Source organism: Globicephala melas, chromosome 2 (genome assembly GCF_963455315.2).
Source record: "Globicephala melas chromosome 2, mGloMel1.2, whole genome shotgun sequence".
NCBI lineage: Eukaryota > Metazoa > Chordata > Mammalia > Artiodactyla > Delphinidae > Globicephala > Globicephala melas.
In genome coordinates this window covers 174,965,767-174,981,558 of record NC_083315.2, presented here as the reverse complement: position 1 = coordinate 174,981,558, position 15,792 = coordinate 174,965,767, and the positions used below count along the sequence as shown (strand labels likewise).

Below are 15,792 nucleotides of genomic sequence, written 5' to 3'. Positions count from 1 at the left end.
AGACGTGGAAGCAACCTAAATGTCCATCAACAGACGAATGGATAAAGAAATGGAATACTACTCAGCCATAAAAAAAGAATGAAATAATGCCATTTGCAGCAACATGGATGGACCTAGAGATTATCATACTAAGTGAAGTAAGCAAGACAGAGAAAGATAAATATCATATGATATCGTTTATCTGTGGAATCTAAAAAAAAAAAAAGATACAAATGAACTTATTTACAAAACAGAAACAGACCCACAGACATGGAAAACAAACTTATGGTTACCAAAGGGGAAAGGAGGAGGGAGGGATAAATTAGGAGGCTCGGAGTAACACATACACACTACTATATATAAAGTAGATAGGACTTCCCTGGTGGCACAATGGTTAAGAATCTGCCTGCCAATGCAGGAGACACGGGGTCCATCTCTGGTCCGGGACGATCCCACATGCCATGGAGCAACTAAGCCTGTGTGCCACAACTACTGAGCCTGCACTCTAGAGCCCATAAGCCACAACTACTGAGCCCATGTGCCGCAACTACTGAAGCCCGAGCACCTAGAGCCCGTGCTCCGCAACAAGAGTAGCCCTGCTCGCCACAACTAGAGAAAGCCCAGGCGCAGCAACGAAGACCCAATGCAGCCCAAAATTAATTAACTAATTAATTTTAAAAATGAATTAAAAAACCAACAAGAACCTACTGTATAGCACAGGGAACTATACTCAGTATTTTGTAATAACCTATAAGGGAAAAATATACATATGTACATGTAAATAACTGAATCACTGTGCTATACACCTGAAACTAACATGACGTAAATCAACTATACTTCAATATATTTTTTTTAAAAAGTTTGCTGAACTAAACAAAATTTGGTCAGTGTTCATTTAAATGTTGTTTTTCCTTATACACTTTACACGCCCACACACACACACACACACACACACAACTGAGCACTAAACTCAGCCAGGCACCCAGTAGATAAACATGTGCTGACATGGTGAATGTTTGCTGGACATATCCTCTATTTTCTCTTCCCTGGGCTGAAAAATGTCTGTTCCTTTAGCCTTAAATACCATATTTCATTTTTCTGGTGAATTCATTTTTTAAGGCTTACTATTTTATTTTCACAACAACCACGACACTACTATTCCCATCTACCATGAAAGGAAAGAGGGGTTTCAAAGGTTAAATAAGTTGCCAGAGGCCACAAAGAATGGCGGGTCTAGCTCGCTGGTCCCTACGCCTACTTGAATCTTGTCCTGCCACGGCAGGGCTTCTACTGGCGGGAGGCCACTATCCCCCCACCGCCTCCAATCCAGCCCCTGGCCCGCCAACAGTGGTCTCCATGTAATTTAGAAACTTTTATGTCTGCAGTGTTATACTTAGAAGAATAGAATGTCAAAGCTTTAAGAGCTCTTATCTGTCATTGTGAATGCCACTGCCCTCCTGACCCCCATCCTCCCTGCCTTCGTTACCAGCCTTCCCAGTCCTCAAGTCTCACTACCCTTCTTTAGCCCCTGTGCTAGTCACCCCTGGGCCACAGTCACCACATTCTGGCAGAGAACATCCTGAAGGTGATAGTGAATGAAAAAGGTAAGTAGTATCAAAAGCAGCATCCCCCAAAACCTGCAGAGAGCAGTTACTTTCTCCCTGATGAAATGGCAAAGGCCAGCAAATTTTGGGAATTCACAGAAAGGACAGAGTAAGAAATGGGCACCCCATACCAAAAAAAAAAATTGTGTGTGTGTGTGTGTGTGTACACATAAAGTTTCACATAAAACTTTACTATAAGAGACCTGAGACCATCTAGACCAGAGGTTCTTACAACAGGCACGAAGGCAGGGGGTCCAGGAGCTCCCCGGACTCCCTGAAATTCCATGCATCAGTCAGTCACTCCGGCACATCAACCACGTAAAGCGGCTGACTCTCTTCATTCATGTCTACTTTGGACAGAAGGTTACATGCCCAGGGGTGATGGGTATCTGGGAACAAAAGCAAGTCACATTTGGGAAACACAGAGCTGGGCAGCTCCTGCTGTGCACCTCTGGGCCCGGAGGCCTCAGGGCAGCACTGTGTGAGTGGGGCTCTCTGCGCAGGGCGCAAGCAAAGGGCGCACGTGGGACATAGCTCTGCCCCCTCCACCGTATTAATCCCGATATCTGGTGGCTCCACTGGAACAAAGATGCAGATTCCTTGCTCATTATTTAATTCCACACCCTCAGTCCCCTCTGACCTCATCATATGTGCTCCCACTCAAATAGTGTTGCAACAATCCGCTGAGATAGGCGGAGAAGGCTGATATACAGAAAATGAGATTTCCTATTGAACCAGTGCATACACACGTCTTGCACATGCTGTCAAATTATCCCACCCTTTTATACACAAACAGCTCCAACTTTATTCTATTACATCTCTAGGGGATTTACTAGAATGATCTAGGGTGAAAAAAGGATATTTAGGATATATAAGCTTACTAATATATTCTCAATGAAACTTTAAGAACAGAGAGAATTACAGCACTCTTCAAAATGAAAGTGAAGTTTTCAAATAATTTTTTAAATGAACTAATAGGAAGGGAAAATTTATGGACTCAAAGTTATACTTGAAAAACTCCTGGCAAATAGATGATCAAGGATGCCTGCTTAAATAAAGTACACATTTCATACAAACAATTACCATTTCATGAATGGGTGTATTTCAAAAGTTTATTCATGAATTCTTGGTTCAGAATACAGAATGCACTTTCTCACAGAAAATGGGTAACACACAACAGTTGGTGTTTCCATTTTAGCCCACAACAGCCTCTCTTAAAAAATATATACAATATGCATGTTGCTGACAGCACTGTGGAATCTAACCACCATACATGTAGTGAATTAAAGACAGTCACAGATCCTTGACACTCCTCTTATCAAGAGGTAGGCTCTATGTCCCCTCTGCTTAATCTGGGAGCACTCTGTGGGTTCTTCGACTAACAGAACACAGCAAGAGTAACACTACACTGGGACTTCCCTTGGTGGTGCAGTGGATAAGACTCCGCGCTCCCAATGCAGGGGGCCCGGGTTCGATCCCTGGTCGGGAACTAGATCCCACATGCATGCCACAACTAAGGAGCCTGCCTGACGCAACTAAGACCCAGCTCACCAAATAAATAAATATTAAAGAAAAAGAAAGAGTAATGCTACACCGATTTGTCATCCCCACTTACTCTCCTAGAGCAATCACTCTAGGAGTCTACAGCTGACATGTAAGAAGTCCAACCACCCAAGCAGAGAGGCCACACGATGAGGCCCTGACACTATGTGGAAAGTGAGGAACCACTAAGCCTGGCCTTCCAACCATCCAAGCATGTGAGTATAGCCATTCTGGACCCTCCGGACCAGACCAGAGGCCAGATAAATACCAGTGAGAGCCCTCAGTTAATGCCACATACAGCAGAAGAATCATCCAGCTGAGCCCTGCCTGAACAACCCACAGAACCATACTATCTAATAACAAATTACTGTTTTAGGTCACAGACGCTTAGGATGGTTTGTTACTCAGCACTCATTATCTGGAACAATCTGTGGCTTTTTCAGGAAATGACAGAAGCTCCAGCACTGGCATCAGGAATAGAACCCCTTCCTCCATTCACCACTGGTGGACACAGAGTTATGGTGGTGATGTCAGCCAGGATTTTCCTAGGTATTAGCCATTGGGGCAGCCTCATTTAAGAAAGCAAGGCGGTATGTGGTATGATCATCACTGAAGAGTTGTCCTGTCTGCTTCAAAACCCTCCTAGAATTCTCTATACACTACTGAGGACAGGTTTCAAAATTCTGAAGAAACACAATGTATAGTCAAAATGCAGCTGGTACCTTGATACCAAAGCCAGACAAAGATACAAGAAAGGAAAACTAAAGACCAATATCCCATATGCACATAGATACAAAAATTCTCAACAAAATAGCAAACCAAATCCAACAACACATTAAAAGGACTCTGCGCCATGATGAAGTGAGATATATCCCAGGAAAGCAAGGGAGGTTCAACATACAAAAATCAATTAATGAAACACACCACATTAATAGAGGAAGGAGGAAAAAAAACACATGATCATATCAATAGACACACAGAAAGCATTTGACAAAATTCAACAACCTTTCATCACAAAACAATCAGTAAACTAGGAATTTAAGGGAACTTCCTTAACATGACAAAGGTCATTTATTTTTTTAAAGCCACACATAACTTCATAATCACACTGAAAAGCTTTCCCCTAAGATTAGGAACAAGACAAAGATGTCTGCTTTCACCACTGCTATTCAACACTGCAGTAGAAGTCCTAGCCAGAGCAATTAAGCAAGAAAAAGAAATAAAAGGCACCAACATTGCAAAGAAAGAAACATACTATCACTATTTGCCAATGACATGGTTCTACATATAGAAAATCCCATGGAAAACTAATAGAGGTAATAACTAAATTCAGCAAGATTGCAGGGTATATGATCAACACACAAAAATCAGTTGTGTTTTTATACACCAACAATAAAAAATTCAAAAAGAAAATTAAGGAAACAATTCCATTTATAATAGCATCCAAAAGAATAAAATACCCAGGTATAAATTTAACCAAGGAGGTAAAAAATTTATATACTGCACCTAAAAAATCTTGCTGAAAGAAATTAAAGGTGTTGGACTTCCCTGGCGGCACAGCGGTTAAGAATCCACCTGCCAATTCAGGGGACACGGGTTCGAGCCCTGGTCTGGGAAGATCCCACATGCCGCAGAGCAACTAAACCCATGTGCCACAACTACTGAGCCTGTGCTCTAGAGCCCGCGAGCCACAACTACTGAGCTGGTGAACCACAACTACTGAAGCCCACATGCCTAGAGCCCATGCTCCACAACAAGAGAAGCCACCGCAATGAGAAGCCTGCGCACCACAACGAAGAGCAGCCCCCACTCGCTGCAACTAGAGAAAGCCCACACGCAGCAATGAAGACCCAACGCAGCCAAAAATTTAGTTATTTATTTAAAATAAAGAAATTAAAGGTGTAAATAAATAGAAAGCCATCCCATAGTCATGAATTGGAAGACTTAATACTACATGGCAATTCCCCAAAGCAGATTCAATGCAATCCCTGTCAAAATTCCAATGACCTTTTTACAGAAAGAGAAAAACTGATCCTCAAATTAATATGGAGCTACAAGAGGTGCCAAGTAGCCAAAGCAATACTGAAAAAGAAAAATAAAGTTGGAAGACTCACACTTCTCAAACTTACTACGTCAAAACTTTCTACAAAGCTACGATAATCAAAACAGTGTGCTACTGGCAGAAGGACAGGCATATAGACCAATGGAATAGAACTGAGAGTCCAGAAATAAATTCAAACACCCACAGCTAATTTATTTCCAACAAAGGTGCCAATACCATCCAACGGGGAAAGAATAGTCTCTTCAACAAACGGTGCTGGGACAAATGAATAATCAAATGCAAAAGAATGAAGTGGGACTCCTACTTCATTCCAAATACAAAAATTAACTCAAAATGGACCAAAGATCTAAATGTAAGAGCTGAAACTATAAAATATAGGGGTAAATCTTCATGACCTTGGATTTGGCAATGGATTCTCAGGTTTGATACCAAAAGCACAAGGAACAAAAACAACAAAATTAAAAACTTTTGTGCATCAAAGGACACTATCAAGAATGTGAAAAAACAACCTATAGAATGGGAAAAAATATTTGTCAGTCATATATCTATTAAGGGTTTAATACCCAAAATATATAGAGAACTCTTACAACTCAACAAACATGTCAAAAAAAAGACAAACAACCCAACTAAAGCATGGGCAAAGGACTTGAAGGGACATTGTTCCAAAAAAGATGTACAATGAAAAGATGTTCAATAACATTGGTCGGTCGCTAAGGAAATACCAAACGACAATGAGATACCATTTTATATCCACTAAAATAGCTTTAATCAAGACAAAACAAAACAAAATAAATGTTGGCAAAGATGTGCAGAAATTGGAACCCTCGTACATTGCAGGTGGGAACAAGTTAGACACAGAATGACCACATGACCCAGCAATTCACTCCTAGGTATATCACCCAAGAGAAATGAAAACACTGTGTCTACATACAAACTTGTAAACATTATTCATAATAGCCAAAAGGTAAAAACGATCCAAATGTCCAACAGTGGATGAATGGATAAATAGTGATATATACAAACAATGGAATATTATTTGGCCAAAGAAAGGAACAAACTACTGATACATGCTACACCTTGGATGTACCTCAAAAATGTTCTGCTAAGTGAAAGAAGCTAGACACAAAAGGTCACGGGCTGTATGATCCCCTTTATATGATATACTCAGAACAAGCAAATCTATAGCAACAGAATGCAGATTAGAGATTATCAGATTAGAAGAAAGGGGGGATGGGGAATGATTACTTAATGGGTACAGATTTTTATACAGAGTGATGAAAAAGTTTTGAAACTAGTGGTTGCACAAAATTATGAATACACTACATACCACTGAACTATACACTTTAAAACAGTTAACTGAACATTATGTGAATTTTGCCTCAATAAAAGAAAATCTGGTTGGACTGTAGTTTATTGATTGATTGATTCATACAAATACTTGAGTATCTAACATACTCCAGGCACTCTCCTGGTAACTGGGTTAAGGTGTCGAAAAAAAATTTTCTGCTATGAATTAAGAAAGCAAGGTTAAGAGACTAGAGAGTGACAGCATGGGCTATTTTAACTAGGGTGTTCAGGGAAAACCTCCTAGAAGAGGTGATATTTGAACAGAGATTGGAATGAATTTAAGAATATTATTCTGCTAAATAATGGGAAAAAAGTACTAAAACGTAATTTTTTTTTTTTTTTTTTTTGCAGTACGCGGGCCTCACACACTGTTGTAGCCTCTCCCGTTGCGGAGCACAGGCTCCGGACGCACAGGCTCAGCGGCCATGGCTCACGGGCCCAGCCGTTCCGCGGCATGTGGGATCTTGCCAGACCGGGGCACAAACCCGCATCCCCTGCATCAGCAGGCGGACTCTCAACCACTGCGCCACCAGGGAAGCCCTAAAATGTAATTTTTAATTTATCAAAAATCATATGTAAAATTTGTTTTTCTAAAAAAGTGAGGGCCTATCTATAGACATTTATTCCTTTTTTTGCAAATATACAGTGATTTTTAGTTTCCAGATATTTTATTCTTTGTTACAAATAATTTCTTGACAGTCCAATAATGTGCTTCTTCTACCCCTACTTGTCATCCAGGGCCAGGCCATACTCCCAAGAGAGCCCATCATTCACTTTGCTAACAAGGCATGTTCTCCCTTTAGGGAATCGCTCAGGAAAGGAAAGAGGGAAAGGAATTACCACTCATGCTATGCTAGGTTCTCACATTCACTCACATTCTCACTTTCGGTCCTCACAACTACCTTTTCACAGATGAGAAAACTGAGGTTCGGAAAGGATAAAGAACTTACTATCATAGTTAGCTAAAGGAAGGACCAGAATTCAAATTGGGTCTGACTTCAGACCCATACTCTTTTCATACATAAATTTGTCTAAGATGGCCTAAGTACATCTTAAGCCAGACTGTGAAAATACGATGAAGTGACCCTGTCCTTAAGAAGCTCGTCATCTAGGCCTCAGTGTCCAGCTGTGTCCCCTTACTCACAGCCCTCCCTGGAGCAGGTACAGATGGCTATGAAACAAGTCCCCTCACCTCAGTCCAGCCATCACGACCCTTCCTGGTTCCGTGTTCAAAACTTTACAGTGGTTCTAGCAGAAGAGCCATGTAAAATCTTCTCCAAAATAGCCAATGACATAATTTCCCTGCTAATTGTGGAGAAGGCTTCATTGCCTTTAACTCGTATTCCCATAAGCAATCCGCAGTTATAATTAAATTCCAGATGAATGGGTGGAAAGCTGCCTATGCTGGCTGTAACCAGCTCTCTACAGAGTGACCAGGCCTCCAGGACTTGTTCACCACTAATGAGCTAATATTTGTAAAACCTTGTAAAAATATAATGACTAAATTCTATCATTATTACTAGACTACCGGTTTAAATGTAAATTAAGAGAGAGAAAGGAGAAAGAAAACACATTAGTAAGTCAAGTTTGGGGCCTTTCCTCGGCGAGAACCACAGGGTAAAGAACGCCTTAACTGAACTTATTAAAGGATGTGGAATGCAATGTTGCTGCTCTAAGAAAATAACTCAAAACAGAGAGAAGAAATGGAGTACCACCTGGAAAAGTAAGTCGATACAGGCAAAACAGATGTTGGAGGAAAGGAAAGGCCGCATGAAAAATATATGCTGGGGCTTCCCTGGTGGCGCAGTGGTTGAGAGTCCGCCTGCTGATGCAGGGTACGCGGGTTCGTGCCCCAGTCCGGGAGGGTCGACGTGCCGCAGAGCGGCTGGGCACGTGAGCCGTGGCCGCTGAGCCTGCGCGTCCGGAGCCTGTGCTCCGCGGCGGGAGGGGCCGCAGCAGTGAGAGGCCCGCGTACCACACACACACACACACACACTATATATATATATATATATATATACACATATATATATATATATGCTGGAAAAATACACAGTGTCTTTTTAAAAGCACTATATAGCAGCAAAACTAAAACATCTAGAATCTGAAAGCAAAACTAAAAAGTCTAGAATAAGAACAATCTAAAACCGGATTGTAATTCAGCTTAAACTGACCACAGAGCACAGTGATGAAAACACGAACTCTATAATAGAGCCCAACAGGCCCGATGCTCTTCCTTTTCCTCATCTGTAAAACGGGGATGATTCTTCCCTCAAAAGTTAGGTTGGCACCAAGGTGGCACCCCAAGGCAGGCAGTTCCCTTCTCCGGAGCCCTGTCCCCTGAACGGCAGCCACAGGGAGCCTCTGCAGGCTCACAGGTCCCCTGACACGCTCCTTCCTTCTGCGCACGCTCACCCCCCCTTGGAAAACACCCCCGCGCTCCCACAGCGCCTCTGTCCTACCACCATGGCACCCACCACACTGTGCTGTAACCAAATGGTTCTTCTGGCTTACTCATCTCACGGAAGCTCCTTGAGGGTAGTGATCATACAGCATCTTACTTTACTTTTTAGCTTTGGCAACTAGCATAGCTCCTGGGTAAGTTCTCAAAAAAATGTGTGTTGATTAAATAATTTTCAATTATCCCAAGTTGGAATTAGAGGCCAAGCAGCTTCCCTGGGGCCAATCTTGGAAAAATGAAGACTGCAAGGGGAAAAAAAAAAAAACCCCAAAAAACCACTACTCTGGGTGAATAGTCCCTGCTTTGCCAGATAACGATCTGACTTGGGAGAGTTACTTACGCAAACACTCTGAGCCTCAGCTGCTTCCCATATAAAAAGAGGGAACTCAACTAGAAAATCTCTACAGCCCCCACCGAGATCTGACATGTTATGTTTATATTCTAAGATCTTAACGCTCTTACTCCATTACATCTCAACCCTCTATTACTATGAAAACTGACATCAGTAGAAGGCTTTCTTGTCCATTTCATTCATAAGAAGCAAGTCTGTACATGGTGCTATCCATCCCATTTTACAGATGGATAAACCAACTCAGAGAGGCCCAGCAGCCTTGCCCAGGGTTGTTCTGCTAGTGTGTACAGAGGGCAGGACTGGGATTCAGATCTTTAAAGCTGGTGCCTTCCACCATGCCCACACTTCTCAAGTGAGGGGGTGGACAGCCCCAAGGACACATGGTAGGAATGCCAGGGGACCCCTCACAGATCCTAGGGAAGCCAAGGATGAACACAACGCATCTTTTGGAGAATCGAATGTACTCAAAACCTGGGGGGGACATATTACTGAGTACAATGCAAAAGTCCTATTCAATTTTAAGATAAAACTTTAATGGGCTTAGACTCCTATCAAGGGTTTGAGACATACTGCACTAAAACCATGCCATGCCCTTTCTCACACAAAAAAGCCTTCTGAAACCAAAACACTTAATTTACCCTATAATAACATTTCAAACATCAGGCTATGCACCCACGAAAGTTAAAATGTCAAATGAAGCCTCCCATCTTACAAGCCCCCTAACGCAACAAACCAGGGAGCTAAGCACCATCAGAACAGGGGATGAGAGGTGGGGGGAGCGGAAGCGCAGTCAAGGGAGGCCAGCTCCAGGGCACACCCACCTACAGACACGTATGCCAAGCCACATGGAGCCACTGTGTGGGCATCTGTCACACCCCTCTTCCTTCCCAAACCTGCAGATTCTGAACACAAACATTGATGGAGGGTCAGTCCACCATGTGCCAGGTCCTGGGGGGGAGTGGGGGCCTGGCCAGCACCTCATCACCTCAAGTGTATGCAGGCCTCCTATTGGACATTAACCTTCCAGGGTACAAAGTCAGTCTCTGAAAACCTTCACTGTAATTATGACTCCCGGAAACTAATGTTTTAGTATTTTGATGCTACTGTTGTCCTAAAGATGACATTATCCCAATCAGTTAGTCAATTTAGCTTTTCTCTCCACTTAAAGAAACGAAGTTTCCAACAAATACGCTTTTAGGTTTTGCCATAGAATCAGTGTTTTAATTGGAAAGGAAATCAGGATATCAGAACAGCAGGCATGATATCTTTCTTGGTAGAATGGCCTCATAAAAGTTACCAAATAACCTCCATTAAAAAAACATGGAGAAAAAAAAACATGGAGTCGGGAATTCCCTGGCGGTCCAGTGGTTAGGGCTGTGCACTTTCACTGCCTAGGGCCCAGGGTTCAATCCCTGGTCAGGGAACTAAGATCCCACAAGCCTCGCGTCGAGGCCGAAAAAAAAAAATGGAGTCAAAAACCAGCATGGAGCAAACGCTAGGAAAAAGTAAACCATGAAATGAAATTACAGGGCACTTTTTTATTTCTTGCGAATTAAAGAGATTTAGGTCATTTCAGCATGGATGGCACAGCAGTAGATTTGGGGGGAAATCTACATTTACACCCCTCCCCTCGCCACCACCTTTTTTTTTTTTTTTTTTTTCCGGTACGCGGGCCCCTCACTGTTGTGGCCTCTCCTGTTGCGGAGCACAGGCTCTGGACGCGCAGGCTCAGCGGCCATGGCTCACAGGCCCAGCCACCCCGCGGCATGTGGGATCTTCCTGGAGCCGGGCACGAACCCGTGTCCCCTGCATCGGCAGGCGGACTCTCACCCACTGCGCCACCAGGGAAGCCCGCCACTACCTTTTGATACTTTCTACCTACAACGAGAAACATCAGGGACAGCAAAGTGCTGCTGCCCAGGTTGGGGCCCACTGCTCTATTCCCCACCATAGACCAGGCCCATCGTGGGGCAGACCTCCCGACTGCCCCGAGCTTGAGCTCCTGGTCACAAAGGGCCTGGCAGGAGCCAGAGGACAGCATGGGAAACATCACGACCGGAAACCCACTGACCAGTAGCATCACCAGGACTGTATCTACTGGCAAGAAGCAACAGGACTGCACATGTCAGATGCCACGCTACCAAAACAAAGCCAGGAGGGGAGAAATCCTCTTCTTGCCTTTCTCAGGGCCCTGCAAGAGGCCCCGGATGGGCCCATGGCACCTGCCTTCCCGACACTGGGTCTCAACGCCCACTCCCCAGAAGCCTTCCCTGGCTACCCCCGCCAGCCAGGAGCTGTCCTTCCCTTTCCTGAACTTCCACCATACCTCCAGTCCTCTGCACAACCCACTGATTCACGTTAGCCTACACTGTATGACTTTTCTAGCTTCTTCCTAGTGGGTCTTCACCCTCTAGCTGAGCAGCCAGCTCCCTGGGGGCAGGGTGGTGAAATCTTCATTCTTCCTCACCCTCCCTGGCACAGGCTTCAGTCCTGGTGCTACCTCAGTCAAATACCCACTGGTTTCTGGCATCTCCTTCACCACACACAGGGGCCAAGATGCCCCGGACTTCTGCAGACCATGCCCTCAAAGGCAGGTGCAGTATCTCCCTCAACTTAGCGCAATAACTAGAACATTATGAGAACTCAAGGCACATTCATTGAACATCAAATTAAATGAGAAAAAGACTCCCAAATCCCAGTTAACGATCTACTTATCTCGAAGAATACAGAATTCAGCAAGAGATTCCCACCTGATTTCCGGAGTTGACAGAAACCAACACAGTCACCTGCATTTATGACATCTCACCACCTGCCAGCCTCACCTCAAAGTGTCTGCATAGGGAGACAAGCAATTCTGGCCCCCAAGAGGTTTTCATGCTTAATGATAAAAAAAATCTCACCTTCTCCTTCCTAGACTGGTCAGTCCCCCACCCCTCACTATGTGTAGAATAGTGCTGTGCAGACCAGTTAGTAAAGGCCCTCCAAAATGGGAAAGCCATTTCGTATTTTTTAGATTTTTTATGAATAATAGATATTACACAAGCACATACAATGTTTTCTGTTTAAAATTGCATTGTCTTCTACCTCCATGAGCTCCTTTGGACCCAAAGTCTGCTGCTGTGGCACAAGACACCCCATCCCCATTCACCTCTCTCTACTGCCCTCCTGCCCGCAGGCATCCGGCCCTCTCTCACACTAGCTTCGTTCCTTCTGCCCGGAACTAGTCGAAGCATCATCTCCACATTTAGGCCTCGGCTGCCTCTCCCTGGTCGTCTTCCAAATCCACTGGCCTCACCTCCTTCTTTCTCACTTTGTAGCTCTCTTCCTAGTTTCTCTCTGTATCTGAAGTCAATATTATGACTCTCCTTCCCCAGCAAAAAATAATAATAATAGTAATTTTTCTTCCTCTATAAACACTTGTAAAGAAGCATGTGGGGGGGGGGGTCCTGATTCCATGGAACTGATGCAGAGGCCTTGGCCATAAGAGATCTCCTCTGCTAAGTTAAGTTCTTAAATTGACCATTACAAGGAAACTCACCTATTGCATAACATTTGATAGGTTAGATCACTTGCCGTTTGGAGAGTCTTGCTCTACAAAGATGAGAAAATAGAGATGGGCAAATTTAACGCAATTTCCTTTGCTTGCTTGCGCTAGCCTAGACTTGCAACACCGCAGTGACAGTTTTTCTTGAAGTACAGCTTTAACATCATAAAAAAGGACTTTAAGAGAGTGATAAATCATTCTCATCCTTCAGCTTACTAGCACATCTATCCTGACACCGCCCACCCCCCACCCCACCCCCAAGGCCCTTCTCGCTTTGCACAGTGAACAATTAAAGGGATTCTAGCAGGGCTGTTTACGGAATCAAAATCCCAAACACGGGAGAACAGCAAGAAGCAGCTCAGATGTTTCAGTTAAACGAAGGACTCTCTTCGAGGCACGAACAAGAGCAGGAATATTTTGATGGTATTAACAGAAACAACTGGCCACTGCTATTGCCTGTTTCCAGTGGCAGGTCTTCTTTACAAGGAGTGAGGCCATCTTATTAATTCCAAAATTAATGGATAGCATCCAAGGAAAATCATTGGTCTTCTTCCCCTCACAGAAAAATTCACATGAACGTCTAAAAAAAAAAAAAAAAAAAGCTGGAATTCTCCCTGCCAGCTCTCTGCTTTCCCGGCTTCTGCATTGTGACAGCTGGAACAGATGGCGTCTGGGTGAGACACCTTACATCTTAAACCTCATCCCTGATAAGGTCTGATTTTAACTAGTGATGTGGGAATCCCAGGTCTGTCAGGGTTTCTGTCCTGAGCACCTACTCACCAGATTTCCAATCTCATGTATTTTACAGTTTTCACACTGATAAGGCTTATTTTTGTTTTGGCCAAAGAATTTTTCACCTTGGACTAATTCTCAGTATACATACTGTCACCACACGGTGAAAACACAAGTATTTCCTTTCATTTGAAAAACGAACGTACACTATTTTGCCAGACATCTTACATATGATGCAGCCTTTTAAACAGGCCATTTTCAAAGATGTGAAAGAAGATTTTAGCACCAACTGATGGTCCACCTGGTCGTTTCTTTAGATAAGGATTTTATAGACATATACAAGATTACAGAACACAACATTTCCAAAAGCTTCACCAGCAAACGCTAGGGGAAAAAAAAAATTATGGCTCCTCCTCAGTTGTATGCTGTGAATGTAAATTAAGAAGCGGCGACAACGCTACTCAATACAGCCTTTATGACTCCACAAAAATAAATGAATAAATAACACACACACACTCCCCATCTCATTCTGAAAACTGATTCACGGCTTAATACGAAAAACATGAAATAAAATTGCTTCCTTCAGACAGGAATAAAGACGCAGACGTAGAGAATGGACGTGAGGACACGGGGAGGGGGAAGGGTAAGCTGGGACGAAGTGAGAGAGTGGCATGGACATATACACACTACCAAATGTAAAACAGATAGCTAGTGGGAAGCAGCCGCATAGCACAGGGAGAGCAGCTCCGTGCTTTGTGACCACCTAGAGGGGTGGGATAGGGAGGGTGGGAGGGAGGGAGACGCAAGAGGGAGGGGACATATGTATACGTATAGCTGATTCACTTTGTTATAAAGCAGAAACACAACAATGTAAAGCAATTATACTCCAATACAGATGTTAAAAAAAAATTGCTTCCTTCAAATGGACAATTATATGAAGGCTTCTTAAATTTCAAAGCACGTCCACAACACATCATTCATTTCCATTTTGCTGCTATGTTTTCAAGTGAAAGGTGAAGAATATTTTTCCACACGGAATTCTTTCTAAAGGCCTAAATATTAAATAGATGTCCCCAACGGGGTGACAGTGAAAACGTGGCAAAGTGTGCAGGAGCAATTAACCAAAGGCGGAATGCGGGCATTTCGCCCCAAACTGGATCCCAGTACCCGCCTGCCACCGAGGCCACTGCAGCTCTCCGATTATGAATCAGAGGTTCATCTGCAGAGGAATGACTCAGTATAAACTTTTAAATAATGGCTTTAAAAAAAAAAAAAAAAACCTAAGCCAGCCCAGGGTGAACACGTTCGGCTATGTAGACACCCGAATCGGTCCGCTCCTCACCCCGCAACACACAGCCTCGCAGGAGATGCTGATTTCTCGCCACCCCGATGGGGGGGTCACGTTTCCAAGAGGCCTCGGCGCCCCGTTTCCTGAAAAGCTGCGGGAGCCCCGGCCCGCGGGCCCCGGCCGGGCCTGGCCGGAGGACAAAGTTTCCCGAAGTTGAGGCGTCCGGGGGGCGGGCGGGCCCGGGCTGGGGCTGGGGCGAGGCGGCGCCGTACCGGGCACTCGCCGCCGGGCGCCGGGCCTGCGCCGCCCCGGCCCCGCGCCGACCGGCCCCGGGCCCGCCCGCCGCCGAGGGCGCGGGATGGAGCCGCCGGGGATGGAGCCGTCCGCCGCCCGCCACCCGCCGGGCCCCTTACCCGCGTCCGCGCCGCTCGGCCGGCTCAGGGGCGCTGGGCGCGTCCTCCGCCGCGGTCCGCAGCGTCCTGCTCCCCGGGCAGCCCCATGTCGGGGGGCGGGGAAGGGCCGGCGGCCGCCGCCGCCGCCGCCGGCTGGAAAGTCCCTGCTGGGCTGCAACCCGGCTCGCGCACGCGGCGGCCGCGCCGCGCCGCGCTCCCTCGCCCTCACGCACCCTCTCGCAGGCACTTCCTCTCGCGCGCTGGAAATCCCCGCCGGCCGCTGGAGCGCGCCCCGGCGCGCGCCCGCCCCGCCCCCGCCGCCAGGCCCCGCGCGCGCGCACGCGTGGGAGCTGCTGGAGCCCGCGAGCGCGGCCGGCCCCACGGGCCGCGGCCCCGCGCGCACCCGCCCGGCCCGCGCGCACCCGCCTCCCGTTGCTAAGCCCTCCAGCCCGGCGCCAGTCGGACGGCCTTAGCAACGGCGCCACGGCG

At 45.5% G+C, this 15,792-nt stretch overlaps 1 protein-coding gene across 6 annotated transcripts in view; it reads right to left on the bottom strand.

Annotated features, from left to right (window-relative positions):
- Positions 1-15,493, bottom strand: part of TRAF3 (TNF receptor associated factor 3) — a 111,142-nt gene extending 95,649 nt beyond the window's left edge. For 3 of the 6 annotated variants that reach the window (XM_070045009.1, XM_070045008.1, XM_070045011.1), the window contains exon 1: positions 15,325-15,492. The gene's annotated coding sequence lies outside the window, so the exon portion shown is untranslated. Of the gene's footprint in view, positions 1-15,324 lie in introns of all 6 variants that reach the window. The other 3 variants (XM_030883304.3, XM_030883309.3, XM_070045010.1) reach the window with 2 other exon arrangements.
- Positions 15,494-15,792: the final 299 nt, after the last annotated feature.